Source organism: Zootoca vivipara, chromosome 4, assembly GCF_965207765.1.
Source record: "Zootoca vivipara chromosome 4, rZooViv2.hap1.1, whole genome shotgun sequence".
Lineage (NCBI taxonomy): Eukaryota > Metazoa > Chordata > Lepidosauria > Squamata > Lacertidae > Zootoca > Zootoca vivipara.
This window is the reverse complement of record NC_142587.1, coordinates 71534780-71554351: the sequence shown is the minus strand read 5'-3', so window position 1 is coordinate 71554351 and position 19572 is coordinate 71534780. Positions and strand designations below refer to the sequence as shown.

Genomic DNA, 19572 nt, shown 5'->3' with positions numbered 1-19572 from the left:
GCCTGGAGTTTCGAGACTATTTTTCAAAGTGTGTCGACACAAACCCAGCAAAACTACTGCAGATTCTCTGATGGGTATGTCATCTTGTAATGTAATACCAGTATTTTATGATGCACAGGTGTTCTGGGGTTATGCTTTACTAGCCACAGGGAACCTAGTGCTTTCAATTGCACAGGCCAAGAGAAAAAGGCAGCATGTCCCAAGTGTTTTTTCTTTACCTTGGGGAAAGGGGTGATTCTTTCTGCAATGGTTCAGTTCCTGAGTTGGAGGTATGATAATATATAGCTCATGGATTCTAATCTTGGCTTTTCAGTCTACCCAGCATGCATTGATCACAAGTTTTCTGTAGGTGTTGAATGGCCTTTACATGACTAAAATCATAGTGGGAAACAAACATATTGGAGTTTCAACTAATGGGGGCTTCGTGGAGAGGGAGACTTTTGTTTCACATGCCCTTTACAGAAAATACAAAGTTAACTTGTATCATAAATGTAGACATCTTTCCTTTTTTATGGGTAGTGGTGGCCCTCAGAAACATTAAATCATTGTAGCAGCTTACAACTTATTAGCTCCCACCCAGTGACGTAAATAATATTTTTCCTGCAAGATAACTCTCACACATTCTCACAGTCACAGGATAAAACCTCCCCCTCAGCATATCAACTGAAGATGGAATTATGAGTCGCTGAATTGCTACTCATTACCAAGCTTAAAACAATGGAGACACCTGGCATGAACAGACATAGGATTCTTATCTCATTATACATGATCAAGCTTTCCTTAGCACCTCAGCCCTTGCTTTTTCCCGCAAGACCAATTGCAATCATTAATAGTCGTTAACAGTCATCAACAGGTTTACCACTCCTATCAGCCCATCACCCATTCCCATCACCCTCTGAATATACATAAGGGTCTGGTTACTTCTGTTTCAGTGTATCTGAAGAAGTGTGCATGCACACAAAAGCTCATACCAAAATAAAAACTTAGTTGGTCTTTAAGGTGCTACTGAAGGATTTTTTAAATTTAACTTCTGAGTATATTTGACTGTGCTGTTTACCTCCCATTCTGTTCTCCCTCAGAAAGAAGTCAAACAGAGAGGGAAGCTGGAGTTTGGACTCTGGTGTAACAAGAGAGAGAAATGTTTCGCTTCCAGTCTAGAATCCACATCTTCCCAATGTGCTGGTTTCCCCCATTCCCAGAAGCCAAACAGGAGAAGGGAACTTTGGGCTATCCTCACAACAGCAGCTCCTCCTGCCTTGTGGGAAGCACCCCATGCAGAAAACACATGTGAAAGAGTTGCGAGCAAACAGGCCCTAACAACCACATTACCAACACAGGAAAGAGGGCCTTAGGTGTTCACTCCCAAGCAGAAACACTGAAGTTAATGAAAGAATGTGCTGCCTTAGGTGCATTAAATGTCAAGAGGTCTGCTAAGAGTAAAAATTAGACACCATCCATCAGGGGTGCCAACCTGAATAAAATGGGGAGGGGGGCAGGTAAGCCCTACTCTGCATAATCAATCACATGACGCGGTGCACGGACACCATTTGAATGGCAATGCCCATCAACTTTGGGGACGGACGGACGCCTCAAATATTTCATTGGGGGGGGGGGGCGAAGGGACCTCGGCCCCTAGGAGTCCACTTCCTCTTTAAGGGAATGTGTCCTCCCGGCCCAAAGCGCCCTAACCTTTTAACCTTCGAATAAAGCAGCCAGGTTGGCGCAGGGGGTTTCCCTTCCTGGGAGTCCTCAAGGTGGGGAGGCTCAGCCCGGATCTAGCTTTCCTGCCTGGAGCAGGGGGCCGGGCTTACCCAGGCCTGCAAGGCCCCCTCCAATACTCAGCAATATTGGGGGCTGGCTTGTGGCAGGCGAAACCCCTCCGAGATCTCGCTCGGGGGGCGTCCCCCCCAGGACAGCTGACTCGTCCAGCTGCCCCGTCTCCTCGCCTGCCTCGGAACTTTTCCTTGTGCGCGGAGGAGGGGCCGGCTCGTCCCGCGACCTGGAGGGCTTCCCTCTCTTCGAGTGGGCAGGACGTTGGCGGCAGCGGCGGCTGCAGCGGGCGGAGCCTCCTCCTCCTGCTGCTGCGGACTCCCTCGCCTTCTCGGACTTCTTGCTCGCAGCCGAGGCGCGGGGCAGCGCCGTCTTAGCGCCAGGCTCTTCCCGTCCGTCCGTCCCTCTCCTCCCTCTCTCCGCCACGGCCTCCTGCCCAGATGAGGCTCCGTCCCTTACCGCTGAAGACCCGTCGGAGCGACGGGAGGGCCGAAGAGTGAGGCAGCAAGGAGCCGCCGCCGGGAAGCACAGGCTGCTGGGAGCCCAAGGCGGGAAAGCCCCGGCGCTGCAGCGCAAGCGGCTCCAGCCACGCTGGAGGTTAGCGAAAGAGCAGCAGCCCGCTGGGCACGGTAAGGGGAAGCGAGAGTCTGTGGAGAGGAGGGGCCGCCTGACTGACGCTGCAAAGCCGCAGCTGCCTGGCTGTTAGGACGCTGGGGTGCCTTCCTTCCTCAGCTCTGAGGGAGGACTTGCCTTTTGGGCCAGCGGGGAGGGGGCCAGCCTGGGCGAGTTGAACGAGGTCGCCCGAGGCGACCCTTTTCTCTGCGCTTCTGTCTATTGCAGAAATGGGGGCGGGTGGGATGCAAGCCTTTGTGCGGAAGGATTGCGGGTACCAAGGGTGACACTGCGCACAAATCCCTGGGCTCACGTGAAGCGGGTTATTTCTTTCCCACCTGGATGTAGCTGGGGGGATCTCTGCGTACAAAGGCAAAGGGAAAGCGGATAGGTCCTGCAAACCTTGAAGCCTTCCCACCTCAGGCTTGGACCGAGGGAACGCGTGGCTGCACGAGGCGCGGCCGGGTTTCGAGAGGAGCTTGGCGATGCGGTTTCAAACTTTTTAGGACGGGAGAGAAAAGTGCCCCTCCCCGCATCCGCGAGGGTTTCGGATGTCTTTGTCTCTCCCCGACCTCCCCCCTCCCAATGTGGCGTGAAGTTTGGGAGCGAGGCAGACGGAGAGAGCGCTTTCTTCCTTTCAAACTTCCCCTCGCATCGGCGAGAGAGGCAGCCCGCGCTTTCCTGGGGAGGAATCCTGTAGCGATCACAGATCTTGGGGCTTCTTTCATCGTGCTTTTTCAAAGCCGGAGGGGAAACCTTTCCCGGTTTCCATGCCTCCCTCTCCCTCCTGCCGCCCCCCCCCCTCCAGGAAAAAAGGCGAAAAGTTTAAGGGCCTCGGAGTGAAACGAGATCTGTTGAGAGAGGCGTGACTTCCTCCCTCTTGGTGCTGTTAGCAAACAGCCGAAAAGGGCCGACGTGGTAGAGCGGCTGCAGCAGCATCGCTCCTTGAAAAGGAAACGACCGCGCATGCAGACAGGCAGTGGTGGCACAGTCTTCCCTTCCCTAACTAGCCCGCCCCCTCAATCGTCGCTTATAATTTTCTCTGTCTCACTTTTCTTCCTACGCTCTTAAAAACATTTATTCGGTTTTGGTCCTGGTGAGGTGAGACTGCGCAAACAGTTTAAAGAGATGTCTGAGCCCTTTGATTTTTCCCGCAGTGAAAGTTAGGCAAGTTTAAACAAGAACAGCCTTCACCTCTTGTGACTTTTTCCCCAAGTACCTCGTGCCTATTATGTGTTGGTTTAACAAAACCATTCCCACTCTCCACAAACATTTGTCTTTCCACAAATCCAGACTTCCCGAAAGGTGAAATTCTGAATTTTATTGAGGCCAAGACTTTGGCCCTAGTAATGTTAATTGCCTTTATGTTTTACAACCAATATCAATTATAAATGTACTTGGGTGATATGCAACTAATGTAAACTCAAGACTAGATCCATTGAAATCAGCAGGCTTAAATCCACTAAACATTACACATCATCCATACTTTGTGTATGTACTTATCTTTGGTCCATTTGCTTGAAAGCTAAATGGAAATCATTTTGAGGCTGTATTCACACAGCAGTTAATTCCATTATCCCAACTGTCCCTTAAATGCTAATTTCAGCATTGTATGTGAACTTTAAGGTGTCATAAAAGCCATTTCTGGAAATGTAGCAGAATATAGCACAAGTTAAGCTCTCATTTCCATGTTATTTCCTTCTAGACTTCATTTGCAAATAATACAGAAATGGGTGCTAAGCTTGTGCTATATTCTGCCGTGTTTCCGGAAAGGTGGAAGTTCAAATGGAATGTGCAAAAGTGACAGTTAAGGGGACATTGTGAAAATGGAATAGACTTGTGTGTAAATGCAGCCCAGGTAAGTGGACCAGACCGACATGGATGAAATAAAGGTTCTGGAATCTGGAATAGCAAATTCTGTAAATGCATGTGCTTAAGAACCTGTGCAGGTCAGAGTGAAATTTGGACACTGTAAATGAGCATAGGTTTAGAGAGAAATGGTTAGTTGGTTGTCAAAATTGTTGCTTACTGTTTCAAGCTGTGGCTTCCCTTTGCTGCTTGCTGCACGGTAATCATAAGACCTATTTATAGACTGTCTAGTCCACCGGGACTCCACCCCTGAACATATTTACTTCCAAGCCCCACTGACTTTAATGGGGCCTACTACTAAGAAATGTCTGTCAGATTGCAATGTAAACTAGGCAAACTGAACAAAGTTGCTCAAACATGCTTGCTTTACATGTTCAACACAGTTTGCTTCTAAAGGCTTTTCTCTCTGGATGTGTCCCATTTTTATTTTATGTTTTAGTTTTTGCACATGAAGGAAATTTATTGGAAAGGCAAGGAAACATGGGATATAGAGCTATGGAAAATACTTTGTTGTGGTTCTCAGGTCGATTCTGTGATTCTTGGACCATTCCTTGGGGAAATCCCCAGCTAGACATCCATGTATGTTTTTAGAAAAACTGACAGCCCATTTTATTTTTAGGCACCTGGGACCCAGGTGGTGCTGTGGGTTAAACCACTGAGCCTAGGGCTTGCCGATCAGAAGGTCGGCAGTTCGAATCCCTGTGACGGGGTGAGCTCCCGTTGCTTGGTCCCAGCTCCTGTCAACCTAGCAGTTCAAAAGCTCGTCAAAATGCAAGTAGATAAATAGGAACCGCTACAGCAGGAAGGTAAACGGCGTTTCCATGTGCTGCTCTGGTTTGCCAGAAGCGGCTCTGTCATGCTGGCCACATGACCTGGAAGCTATACGCCGGCTCCCTCGGCCAATAATGCGAGATGAGCGCGCAACCCCAGAGTCGGTCATGACTGGACCTAATGGTCAGGGGTCCCTTTACCTTTATTGGGAGGAAAGAGAAGAAGGTCCCAGTTCCTGCCCACCTAGCAGTTTGAAAGTATGTCAAAGTGCAAGTAGATAAATACAGTAGGTGCTGCTCCGGTGGGAAGGTAAACGGCGTTTCTGTGCGCTGCTCTGGTTCGTCAGAAGCGGCTTAGTCATGCTGGCCACATGACCCTGGAAGCTGTCTGCAGACAACGTCGGCTCCCTTGGCCAGTAAAGTGAGATGAGCATGCAACCCCAGAGTTGTCCGCGACTGGACCTAGTGGTCAGGGGTACCTTTACCTTTACCCATTTAAAACAGATGGATTTGTAATGTAATTCTCCAGTGCACTTGATTTGCTTTTATATAGTTTTCCCACATCCTTTGGAGATGTGTTACCTGTTAGCATGCTTAGCTGTGTTTTGGGGTTTGTAATATTCACTTCTCTGCATATGATTTGTTGTCATTTACTTTTGGATATGGGCTTCCTCTTAGAACAGGCATGTCCAACTTTCAAGAGACTGAGATCTACTCCCACTATAAAAAGACTGGCAGTGATCTACCAACGTTGTTGGGCTTTTTTTAGGGAGCCAAAGTTGTTGAGCTTTTTTTTTTTTTTTTTGCTTTTTTGGGGGAGGGGCGATCTACCAGGAACACCCGTGCTCTACCAGTAGATCGTGATCTACCTGTTGAATATCACTGTCTTAGAACATTCTGAAGTGCACACATAGCACTGAGGCTGAACATACTTTTGTTCAAGAAGTTTTTCAGAAGTACAAGGGATAAATAACCAGTTTTCCCACTCCTGCTCAAGTTACTGGTGCTTAACTTGCTTACTGTGACATCATGCACTATGAATACATAGCCTTAGGGCAACATCTGTGGCCTTCATTGAGGGGAAAATACACTAAGCTGATGTAAAGCTGTTGATGTACTGTATATCACAGCTTGAGTAAAAGGTACACCTCCAGCTTTTTTCAACATTATGCAAAGACTACATGTTGTCCCAGGCAGAGTTTGGAATCAAGGCCTGGAATGCATTATCCAGTGGTTATTCTCAATTTCCTTGGCAAGCATTAAGTAGAGCAGCCCTGAAAGCATACCCTCTAACATTTCTCCAATGAAAATCGGGACGTCCCCTCCCACATTTCTCCAATGAAAATCGGGACGTCCCCTCCCACATTTCTCCAATGAAAATAGGGACATCCTATAGTCTTGGTCAGTTCAGGAACAGAAAAGAGCCAATCTTTGGGGAGTTCAGAGGTGTGGAAAAGATGGATTTGAGTGTGCACTAGTCACTCTGAAAATGCATGCTTGGGAACATACCTTATATACCATGCATACTAGCATGTGTTCAGAGTGCTTTCCCCCCCTGTAATCCACTTAAGCACTGATCTAGACATTTGAAGGAGTTCCATGCTCCTTTTCTCTGCATTTTTTTAAAACCGAAAGGATCCTACGTATGCTGCAAATCTTAACTGGAAGAAAAGCAGGAAGGGAGAGGCTACTTAATTCTAGGTTCCATGTTTGCTTTGCATCTCAAAATCACCCCCCCCCCTCCCCAAACTGCTTGTTTTTAATTTACTGTATATGGGGGAGCATCTTTCTCCCTGCAGGGAGGAAAGCAATTTAGAGAGCTTGGCTTTGAGTTGGTGGCCAGAGAGGAACTTGTTCAGGAATGGGACTCAAACTTTCTTCAAGAGAGTTTTTGCTTTTCTGTCTACAGCACTTGACCTCACCCTGAATGAGAGAATAGTAGCATGTAGTGGCACAATTTTACTCCGAAGAGCACTGATTAGCTCAACAAAGTAGCATATGATGGTGCAGGCTACTGTAACTTGTGCAGGCAGTGGAGTAGTCCATATGTAATCTGGTCTGAGCCAGGAACCTCTTTCCTTCACTACTTAACCTGGCTCAGTGGTAGATTGTCCAGTAGATACCTGTCCAGAAAAAACCTCTGGATGAGCAACTCCTTGGAACACCAAGAACAGGCATGGCTGTTAAACTGCTGAGAAAGAGCATCTATGAGGCAGGTCTTACCTTTTGCCTCTGTTTCCCTCTCTGCCAGTTGCCTCCAGCCATATCTTCCTTTGAAATTGCAACTGTCTAATAAAGTACCCTTGTGAGTTCTAGGGTGTAATCTGTCCCATTGCTGCTCATTGTAATGTTGGCAGTAGCTTTGCAAATGCCTAAAAAATTATTAGCCCACCAACTACATGAGGTTGCATGGGCAGATTGAGTAATGGCTCTGGTAAGCTGATAAATGGTAAGGAATTGTTGCTTACCGGTACCTTGGGCAAGGCTGCTTTGCAGTGTGACCATGTCAATCCATAATTTAGCAACCATTTATTTCTTGTGTCCTATTGGACTTCCTTGTATAAAGTAAAGTCATTTTACTGCTGTCAGAAGCTATGGGTTTAGATGTTTTATTGATTTATGGTGTTTGCATTTTTATAATCAGATATTATTTTATTATACAATGAGAAGCTGCTCTTGGATTTAAAAGGCGGGGGTATATAAATACTTCTAAAGCAAACATTGGAAGACACACAGTCCTATTTAGATCTTTATCAGGAAGCAGAAAGTTATATGTGTGAGCAAAGTAGTGAGTCAAATACTGAAACGGCTGAAACAGGACAAAAATAGACAGTAGAAAGGCAGAGGGAGAGGCACACTAAATGAAACCGTTGTAAAGACAGTATGAATAATAGAATTGTAGAACTGTAATGTTGGAAGGGACTCCAAAGGTCATTTAGTCCAACTCCCTGCAATGCAAGAATCTCAACTAAAGCATCCATGGCAGATGGCCATCCAATCTCCGCTTAAAAGCTTCCAAGGAAGCAGAGTCCACAACTTCATGAGGGAGTCTGTTCCACCTCAAACTGCTCTTACTGTCAGGAAGTTCTTTCTGGTGTTTAGTCAGAATCTCCTCCTTTCTTGTAAGTTGAATCCATTGGTGCAGGTCCTACACTTTGGAGTAAGAGAAAACAAGCTTGCTCCATCTTCCATGTGACAGCCCTTTAGATATTTGAAGATGGCTATCATATATCCTCTTAGTCTCCTCTTCTCCAGGCTAAATATACCCAGTTACCTCAAACCCTTATAACATTTGGTTCATAGGCCCTTTATCACCTTGGTCACCTTCGTCTGCACAATATCCTTCTTAAATTGTGGTGTCCAGAACTGGACACAGTACTTCAGCTAAGGCCTGAGCAAGGCAGAATAGAATGCTATTATTACTTCCCTTGATCTAAAGGTAAAGGTAAAGGGACCCCTGACGATTAGGTCCAGTCGTGACCGACTCTGGGGTTGCGCGCTCATCTCGCATTATTGGCCGAGGGAGCCGGCGTATAGCTTCCAGGTCATGTGGCCAGCATGACAAAGCCGCTTCTGGCAAACCAGAGCAGCACATGGAAATGCCATTTACCTTCCCGCTGTAGCAGTTCCTATTTATCTACTTGCATTTTGACGTGCTTTCGAACTGCTAGGTTGGCAGGAGCTGGGACCAAGCAACGGGAGCTCATCCCGTCACAGGGATTCGAACCGCTGACCTTCTGATCAGCAAGCCCTAGGCTCAGTGGTTTAACCACAGCGCCACCTGGGTCCCTTGATCTAGACACTATCTATACGTCTGTTGATGCAGCCTAGAATAGCATGACCTTTTTTTTGCTGCTGCATCACACTGTTGACTCATATTAAGCCAGTGGTCTACTAAGAGCCCTAGAGCCACAAAAGCTCATGGTTGGTTACCTGTATATGGAACAGCATCTGAGATCCTCCTCCTTGTCCTTCTTCTGAAAAAGTTTCCAGACCTTATGTATGTAACACAGATGCAGGTCACAAGTGTGCACAGTAGGCAGTGTTTGTAATAGTAGTCAGCTGGGGGCTTGGCTGAAAACTGTAGAGTCCTTGCAGAGTAAACATACATAGGATTTTGCTGTTAGTAGAATTTCCAGCACCCAGGAACTAAAGCTTTGGTTTCTGATGCCTATTAGAAGCAGAAGAATTATGCAAGTTCAGACAATCTATGCAAGGACATAGAATTCGTTTTTTTCGGTTAATTCTCTTCATTTCTTCAGCATACACAGTCCCGTCCTTAGTGCAAAGGAAAGCTTTGTACTGTATAGTAGAGGACTCTGATTACAAAGAGATGATTGTTCTTTTGGAAAGGAAGTTCATGTGCTATACAAGCTGACATTTATGGATTTGCATTCCCTGCCTGACGTATAGTGGTATGGAGAGTTTGGCATGCTGGCTGAAGCCAATGAGAGATTTAAGGATGTAATCCTAAGGCATTAGTGAGTGGGAGCTGAAGGCAGTTAGATGAGAAATGAGGGCAGAGGATTTCCCCCCTTCTTAATCAATTGCCTCCCATTGGATCCTAGGTTTTCCTTGGTTCTGCCTTTGCAGACCTCACTCTTAACCCTACTAGCATTTATTTATTTTAACAATTTATATATCTTTGATTTCTCTGAAAGACTCAAGGTGGCTAATAAAAGAGTAGAAGGAACAGAACAAAACAAACAAGTCCTTAAACCTGATGTACTTTCAAAATTAGTAAGAACAAATTTGAAGTTGGGGCTCTCACGTTGGTAGGGCAGGTCCTTAACACTGTGTGTGCAGTGTGGGAATCAGCACATTAATTCACCCTTCTCTGATGGGTAATACAACAAATAGTTACAACAATACAAAAATAAACATCGCTATTACATTTAATTAATTACATTGCATTTATAATTGACCCGCCTAACGACAAATAATTACATTTACAACAAATAAAGGCTTGACATATCTTGCTTTGCATGTCATGCATCTATCTCATGTATTGGTTTCACCTTTTAAGTTGCATTACTGAAATAAATGCATTTTTCGACGATACTCTAATTTTCTGAGTTTCACCTGTACATCAATGGACTGCAGTAGGGCTGCAGAGCCTGTAAAAAAAAGTCTTTTTCAGAGCTGAAAAGGTAACAAATTTTCAAGCTGCAGACAGTGTTCAAAATTCCCATTGTTCTAGGCACATTTTGTGACAGGGCATTTCATAAGCGCAAGCAGTTGTTGTTGTTTTTACCTCTCGGAGCAGTCCTGCACCTAAGATTTCTGATTAAAACTCAGTGTGGAAGGAAAGGGGGACCTTTTTTTTGCTTCCCCACTTCCAGCTACTCTCTGAAGACTGGGGAAGAAACCCTCCTAAGGATTTTAGGGGGGTGGGCAGGGTAAGGACTAGACCTTGTGAAAGATGAACATAATATTTTAACTGCAGTTCATTCATTTTCAGCTTTGTATTCTTGTTATTAAAAAAGTGTGCCTAGACATTCTGTTGTTGTGCTCATAACCTAGGTTTAAGGTGCCATGCTGGTCCAAGAATTATTTGGACCATTAATTTCCCATTATGGCACTGGTTCTCAACTGGTGTGTGGGGATGCACCAGTGGGTTGTGGCATGATCCAAGGTGGGTCGCAGCAGGAGCACTACCATCATGTGAAGATGTAGCAAAAGACTGAGAAATGGGTCTGCCAATGCATGTTTAAGTTAACATGGGTTCTGGGTCTAAAAAGTTTGAAGATGCCTGCCTTATGACGACCGGAAGTGCTTATACTCTTGAGCCAGACTTTCTAAGCAGGTCCGTTCAAGGTAAAGAGTGGTATTGTGGGAGACAGTTATTAGCTGTAAGCTGGTGTGCCAGTGGTGTGAAGGGACAGGGTTGTGAGACCTCATGGAGAATAAGAATATCCATGTCTACTAACCTAGATGGCTATGTTCTACTCCCTGAGTCAGAGGCAATAGGCTTCAAGATATCAGCTGCTGGAAATGGCATGTGCTGTTGTGCTCAGGTCCTGCTTGCGAGTTTCCCACAGGCATCTGGTTGGCCACTGTGAGAACAGGATGCTAAGCTAGATGGGCTATTGGCCTGATCCAGCAGATTTTTCTTCCAGCAGAGCCTAATGGAACAGGCCAGTGGCCCATCTAGTCCAGCATCCGATTCTCACAGTGGCTGATCAGATGTCTGTGGGAAACTAGCAGGCAGGATATGAGCACAAGTGCCCTCTCCTTCCTATGGTTTCCAGCAACTGGTATTCAGAAGTATCACTACTTCCAGCTCTGGAGGCAGAGCATAGCTGTTATGGCTAGTATCTTCTTATGAGTCCCTTCTGTATGACATAGAGAGGTAGGGCTCATTATTGAGATGGATGAATGAACAGAGCCCTTTCTCTTCCAACTTATTGTTGACTCACATTTGTTAGCAAACCTGATACCTGGGACATGCTGCTGTTTACTTTTCTTTACAATGCTTTCATGCTTCCGCTAGACTGCAGGCTTTGAATTTCCGAAGGCTACAAGGCTATGCTGGAAAATAAAATAGACTGTGTGACTTAACTCGTGATGGTATTCCATGTCTTGTGACCTTTTGATGTTTTCCTTAGCCTTTCAGCTCTCAGAGTCTTATGATTACATTGGGATTTTACCTTTTATTTATTTTTAAAACCAAGCTTTTCCAGAAAAACTCGATGCTCAATAGAGAGAGAGCATTTCTTAAAAATAAAAAGATACCTTCCTGTGTTACTGAGCTATAATCCTAAAGGGGTAATGCTAGTAGGTTATATGCCTGAGCATGTAAAGTGACACTGTTGAAACTGGTGTCAGCTGGAGATATGTTATAATTAAAACAGACTACAGTGTGCTTAATTTCATTGAAATCAGTGGTCTTAAAAGCATATTTAATTTAACATGGCATGCTGTCCATTCTAAAGATGAGACATTTCTCCCATTTCTTTATAGTGCGGGAACCCATGTTTCTGCAAGCATAACATGAAAATCCCTTTCTTGTTATTATTATTTTTTGTATTAAAAACTTTAAAAGCCTTTTATAATTGAACTGAACTACAGTTAAGAACCAGGATGTGGTTGTAGCTGGTGGCATTGAGACAAATGTGACTAAGCTTAATAAAAAATTCCTTCAGTAGCACCTTAAAGACCAACTAAGTTTTTATTTTGGCATGCACACGAAAGCTCATACCAAAATAAAAACTTAGTTGGTCTTTAAGGTGCTACTGAAGGAATTTTTTTATTTTGCTTCGACTCAGACCAAAACGGCTACCTACCTGTAACTAGTGACTAAGCTTAGTTACTTTGTATATGGTGCGAAACTTCGGGGTTATATAGATGGTTAAAGGTTGAAAGGAAGACATGCTACATACGATATTACCATAGTGCTGTTAGACAAATCTATGGTGTGACCACAATTAAGAGTATAGTCGTACCTTGAAAGTTGAATGGAATCTGTTCCAGAAGTCCGTTTGACTTCCAAAATGTTCGGAAACCAAAGCACGGCTTCTGATTGGCTGCAGGAGCTTCCTGCAGCCAATCAGAAGCTGTAGAAGCCCCGTCGGATGCTCGGCTTTCAAAAATAGTTCGCAAACAGGAACAGTCACTTCTGGGTTTGCGGCGTTGGGAGTCAAAACGTTCAAGAACTAAGCTGTTTGAAAACCAAGGTACAACTGTACTTTGTACAGTTCTGGTCGCCTCACCTCAAACAGGATATTGTAGAGTTGGAAAAGGTTCAGAAAAGGGCCAAGAAAGTGATCAAGGGGATGGAGTGACTTCCCTATGAGGAAAGGTTGCAGCCTTTGGAACTTTTTAATTTAGAGAAAAGGTGAACAAGAGGCGGCATGATAGAAGATTATAAAATTATGCATGGCATGGAGAAAGTGGAGAGAACTCTGGGACATCCAGTGAAGCTGGGTGTTGGAAGATTTAGGGCAGATAAAGTACTTCTTCCTGCAGTGCAGTGTCAGGCTAGGGCAGCGTTGGACGCTGGTTGGTGTGCCGGGAGACGCTGGCGACGAGAAGGGCGATTTGCTGCCCTGTCACGTGACTGGCGGCCGCCATTAGGGGCGCTGACCCGCCGGAAAGGAAGCCGTCCGGGTCATGATGGGGGCGGGGCGAGCGCAGCTCTCAACAGCCACCACCGCAGCTGTTTGTCTCGCTCTCGCTCCTCTTGCTGGCGGCGCCCGGGAGTTTTTTGGTCGGCGCGGGAGTGAGCGGCCTCTTTGGCAAGGAGTCCTGCAGAAGGTGAGGTGCTCTTCTTGCTAGCCCAGGGGTCGGCAACCCGCAGCTCCGGAGCCGCATGTGGGAGCCTCAAAAGGGAGCCTCACCAAGAAGCCCCAGCCCACACAGACAGGGACTGATCGGAGGTCGGCAGGGTGGATAAAAATCAATGATTTTTTAAAAAAAATCAAAAAAATCAGATTTTTTTGATTTAAATTGGATTTTTTTGATTTAAATCGATTTTTTTGATTTAAATCTGATTTTTTTAAAAATAAAATGCTTTTTGAGGAAAATATATTACCATCCAAAGGTTATTCCATCATGAAATAAAGATTAGTTTTTTAATTATGTAGAATAAGTTGTATATGTTTATTTTTGGGGGTAAATAAATGCCATTAATCCATTCACAATGTCATGCTCTTCCAGAGGTTTTTGTAAGATTATTGGGCAGATTCTCTGCCTACAAGATATTATCACAGATGCTTGGTTTACTTTTGCAGTTCTCAAAACTGAATTTGACTCAACAGAGATCACATGCCTCTTCTTCACAGCAAAAATGTTATAACATGAACAGAGTTGAGAAAAAGACCTTAATCCTATTGTTCTACAAACCTATGAATACAGAAACAACCCCTTCAGTGCTAAGTTTCAAGAAGTTCAGTGAATAGAATAGAAACAATATTTTTCTGATTGTTTGGAGTGGACAGTATTTAAGTTTTTCATGTGATTTAAATCGACTATGATTTAAATCAAGCCTTACTGACTAGTGATTTAAATCGTGATTTAAATCACGATTTAAATCAGTTTGATTTAAATCAAATCCACCCTGGAGGTTGGTCCATCGTTTGTTCCCTTCCACTGCAGAAACTCCGCCGCCGGGGCTGCGCGCACGGGGAGAAGGCGGCGAGTGGCTCCGCCAAGGACATAATGCAGAACAGACCCGCAAAGGAACCCCTCAACAGTCTTTTGCCATTAAACTCCAACTTTTACACCATGCACTTTTTGCACCCGTGTGTGTAATGATTACGTCTCCCCTCCAAACTAAACTAAATATAGGGCGGCACAGAGTTGGTGTGCCGCGGGATTTTTTTTCATAGAACAAGTGTGCCGTGGCCCAAAAAAGGTTGAGAAACACTGGGCTAGGGAGCTCACTTCCCCAGGAGGCAGTGATGACAACCAACTTGGATGGCTTTAAAAGAGGATCAGATGAATTCATGGATGAGAGGGCAATGGGTGGCTACTAGCCATGGTGCTGATGCTCTGCCTCCTCATTTGGAGGCAGCAATGCTTCTGAATGCTAGTTGCTGGAAACTATGAGACGCAAGAGTGCTCTCAAGGTCATGCTCTGCTCCCTGGTTTCCTGCAGGCATTTGGTTGGCCACTGTGAGAACAGGATGTTGGACTAGATGGACCATTGACCTGATCCAACAGACGGTTCTTGTGTTTTTATGGAAGGTGATTTGAAGAAAGAAATAGGCACATTCTAACTCCACCACTTAAACCATGCTTGCATGTTACAGTAGAAAGGCAGAACTTCCAACTGCTGGTATAGATTGAGCACAGTGAGAAGATCTTACTCCCACCCCAGTTCCCAGTCATAAAGGTTCTGGTACACTGTTGGATTTTACCCTTGACTTGAACATTTCAGCTACTTATCAGGCAGGTGTTTTTCTTAAAAAAAAAAAGGAATATTGTACCAGCTTGTATCAGAGCAAGAATGGAAGGGGAATTTAAGCTATTCTGGCCTTGTTTCAGTCTTGATTAAAATCCGTCCTCTGAAAGTGCTGTTAGCTTGCAGGGATGGAGAATCGCCACACAGATGCCAATGGAGGATCTCCTCCACTGCCAACTGCACCTTCAAAACAGAAGTTTTCATCAGGACTGCAGCAGGCTAGGAAGGATTCCCTGCTCTGATTAGTTATCACACACAAACACACTGGCAATGCAAGTTGCATGGGAAAAAAATGTTGCAAGTTAGGTGGAAAAGCACATTTAACTTCAAGTACAGTTTAGGTTTGAGTGTTGGGAGTATGAGATGTCTGTGTCTAAAGAGAGTGGTATGTGTGGAAAGCAAAGTAGATGCAGAAAGGATTTTTAAAAAAGCTTGTTTCATGGGTTTCCACTTAATCAGTCCTTCTTTTTAAAATTATTTGTTCTTTAAATATACTGTGTTTCTCCGAAAATAAGACACCGTCTTATATTTATTTTTCCTCAAAAAACCACACCATGGCTTATTTTCAGGGGATGTCTTATTTTTTTTTCTCCTCCTCCTGCCATGGCCGGCATTGCTGCTGCGCCTATCACTATGTCTTATTTTTGGGGTATGGCTTATATTCCTTGAATGCTTAAAAATCCTGCTACGGCTTATTTTATGGCTACGTCTTATTTTCGGAGAAACAGGGTAGTTGTCATAGCATGGCTGAATGTCATTTACAGTGCAATCCTACCCATGTTTGCTCAGAAGGAAGGGTCGTTTAGTTCAATGTGATTTGCTACCAGGCCACTGAATATAGGATTGCCATAGTTTGTTGTATACTTGTGGAAATGTATTTGATTGCTTCATGTTAATCAGCTTTACTATTCATGAGATTCTCATGTTACAATTGTGCCACCTCCTTTTTCTCTTCCTTTGTGTGAACGCCAAAGCAAGTGACACTGTCCATTTTTCCATACACTTTAAAGATTATCCCTTCTTTCATAACTGTTATGCAAACTTGACATAAGTTCCACATAAGCTCCATAATTTCCCAGTTGAAAACAGGATGATGGTGCCTTTAAAAAAAACCCAAAACATACACATGAATGACAGAAATATCATATCACTAGTCTAAAATAATAATAATAATAATAATAATAATAATAATAATGATAATAATAATAATTTCTTACCAACTGAGAAACAAATGTCTACATTTTTAGATACCACCAATCTGAGGTTTTTTGCTTCTTTTTCTTTCCATCACACCCAAACTTGTTCTCAGGCACTTTAGATTTCTCGGAACTTCAAAGTGATATGTTAGTCATTTCCTACATGCAATAGCAGATCAAGAAAATATGCCTCGGGAATAGGCTTCAATATTACAGAATCAATACATGCCAAAAACTAGTTCACATAGACAGATAGATTCTGTAGTGCAGTAGTGCTGTTAAGTGAGTTCCTAGGAAGGAACTGCCCCTATTATTGTACTTTTGGAGCAAAAATTGCATGGCTCAGTTGGTTAGAGCATGGTGCTGATAACACAAAGGTTACAGGTTTGAGCACCACAGCTGCATTTTCCTGCATTACAGGGGATTGGACTAGATCGGGGGCCAGCAAACTTTTTCAACATGGGGCCAATCCACTGTCCCTCAGACCTTGTGGGGTGCCGGACTATATTTTTTTTGGGGGGAAATATGAATGAATTCTTCTGCCCCACAAATAACCCAGAGATGCATTTTAAATAAAAGGACACATTCTACTCATGTAAAAACATGCTGATTCCCGGACCGTCCGCGGGGCGGATTGAGAAGACGATTGGGTCAGATCTGGCCACCGGGCCTTAGGTTGCCTACCCAATGGACTAGATGGTCCTCAGGGTCCCTTCCAACACTACTATTCTATGATTCTAAGGATAGTGTGTAAGAATGAGGTCCAAAAGGGGAACCTGTCATTTTTCCAGAAACAGATGGTCTTCATTCTTGGAATGGCAAAGGAGCCTTTCTCATCCAAACAGGCAACTGTTCCTCTTGTTCCAGGATACAAAGCCTGAGATGGGGAGCCTGGGGGCAGGAAGAGTTGCAAATATAGGAAGCTGTGGGGAAAGGTTATCTTGGCACAGGAAACAAAAGATTCATACAAGCCTGTTGCAAGTTTCCTTTTCAAACATGTTTCTTTGAAACTGCCTGCAGCTTGCAAGTTGGTCTTTTGTGAGAATGTAATGAAGCTTGCAGGGACAAATAAGCCTCTGATAAGATATGCTTTTGGCCACAGAAACGTGCCCTTTCAGAGCAATGCTTTGGAAAGAGCAAAAATCAGAATTATGAATTGCAGATTTTTCTGTTTCTTTTCAGAAAAGAATTTTTATTATGTCTGTGGTTTGTCTGTTCAAGTGCAGGGACTGCTTCACTTTCTTCTTCTTCTTCTTCTTCTTCTTCTTCTTCTTCTTCTTCTTCTTCTTCTTCTTCTTCTTCTTCTTCTTCTTCTTCTTCTATCAGTCATAGCCAAGTAAGATTGTCTTCCATAAACACGGTTTTAACAGTGAGTCTGTAAGTGATTGTGGAGGCCAATTCTGGATCCACACATCCTTCCACAGTGGGGACATTGGTTTCCAGGTGGGAGTTGATCACGGTGTGGATTTGCCAAGCATGCCTTCCTCTTAGCACGTTTCTCCCTTGCGTCCTGAGTTCAAGTGTCTTCAAAGTCACTTTTGGTAAAGGCTGTTCTCCAACTGGAGTGCTCGCAGGCCAGTGTTTCCCAGTTGTAAGTGTTTATACTACATTTTTAAAGATTTGCCTTGAGACAGTCTTTAAACCTCTTTTTTGACCACCAGCATTACGCTTTCCATTTTTAAGTTTGGAATAAAGTAGTTGCTTTGGAAGACAATCATCAGGCATCTGCACAACATGACCAGTCCAACGAAGTTGGTGTTGAAGAATCATTACTTCAACACTGATGATCTTTGCTTCTTCCAGTACACTGATATTAGTTCGCCTGTCTTCCCAAGTGATGTGGAATAATAGTTTCCTGGTTTGTGCACGAAAAGTGGGGAAAACATTTTTGAACCATAGCTTAGGCCACAGCTCAGTGGTAGTCTCTGCCTTGCATGAAGAAGATTCCAGGTTGAACCCCTAGCATCTCTGAAAACCTGGCGAGCTATTGCCGGTCTGCATAGAAAGTTGTTTTGTTCGCACATTATGCTCAGCCGAGGTTTATTAATATGTGGTTTCTTAAATGATGGGCTAGCATTAATGTGAACCCAGGCCAGGCAGCTTAACTATGGTTTATTAACTATGCCCAAAGCTCACTCATTAACCAATTGTTGTTGTTGGTTCACAAAACATTAGTTAACATCCACCATTGCTTAGTATTATTTGTGAACTTGGACCCCCTTCTTAACTATGGTTAATGAGCTGTCATTGCCCCAAAGCATTAGGGCTGTGAGTGAAGAGCAGTTCTTCTTGGCTTGCGTCTCCTTTAATGGGGAAAGGGAATGTAATAAGCCACAGTTTAAGTGACCATCTACTTGATGCCTCAGCTTTAACTGTGGTTACTGTTAACTTTGGCATAGTGTTATGTGCAAACAAGGTCAATACTGGGCTAAGTGGATCCAATGGTCTGACTTGGTATGGGGAAGATTCCTGTGTTCTTAAGAAAAGCAACAATGTGTGTCACCATCGCACATGATTATCCACACATGAGTTGCACATTGTTTCCTACACAGATTCAAAGGTATTTTGTAACAAGTGAAGTGGTTCTGAAAATCAGGCTGCTGTTGCAAAAGTCTCCTTGAAACCTCTCTTTATAGACTGGGTGCATGAATTGTAACTGCAGTTTGGCGTTTTTGTGCTTTGATTTTAGCTTACAATTGGAATGCTCACATTACTTCTCCCATACAACCCTTTTCAATTTATATAAAAAGCGATCCAGTATATAGTATCTCTGGGTCATTCTTCCTTTCCTGTAAATATATTTTTAGAAAATGAGGTATTCTGCTGTCAGGAAATAAGAGGATGGGGAAGGGAAGGGAAGACTAGAGCAGGAGTGGGGAACCTTTGGCTCACCAGATGTTCCTGAAGAATAAATCCCACAAACCCTAGCTCAGAAGCATCTGAATGGTGTTAGGATGGGCTGAAAGACCCAAATAATAATAATAATAATAATAATAATAATAATAAAATATTATTATTATTATTATTATTATTATTATTATTATTATTATTTAATGATACAGTTAATACTGTTAGGAGCAGAAAAATCACACTGGCCCATTAGGGAAAACAAATATCAGAGCAACAGTAGATGATGCCTTTATTGGGACTGCCTAAAAGATCAGAGCAGTGTTGACTTGAACTTAATCTGGTAAGCAAAAACAAAAATTAAAATCCAAAGATTAGGGGAAAAGGAAAAGAGAAAATATATATTGCAGGGCCTGTTGAGAAACCCAAGCCTGCAGTTTGTAATGGAATGGGAGGGGGGGGGGTTGTTGAGCCTGACTTAATTAGGAGCAGTGATCCATGTTGTGGAGGAGAACCATTCAAATTCGTATACCCTGAAGTTGTGTGCCCAGTAAATACGGTCTGGATTCCCCCCCCCCACAACCGTTTGAAACAGAGTTAGGGG

At 44.0% G+C, this 19572-nt stretch overlaps 1 protein-coding gene across 3 annotated transcripts in view; it reads left to right on the top strand.

Moving 5' to 3' along the window:
- The first annotated feature begins 1780 nt into the window (after positions 1-1780).
- The window catches only part of ST3GAL6 (ST3 beta-galactoside alpha-2,3-sialyltransferase 6), a 46790-nt gene continuing 28998 nt past the window's right edge, over positions 1781-19572 (top strand). Inside the window, exon 1 of one of the 3 annotated variants that reach the window (XM_035114581.3) lies at positions 1781-2399. The gene's annotated coding sequence lies outside the window, so the exon portion shown is untranslated. The remainder of the gene's footprint in view (positions 2400-19572) is intronic. The other 2 variants (XM_088668190.1, XM_088668189.1) reach the window with 2 other exon arrangements.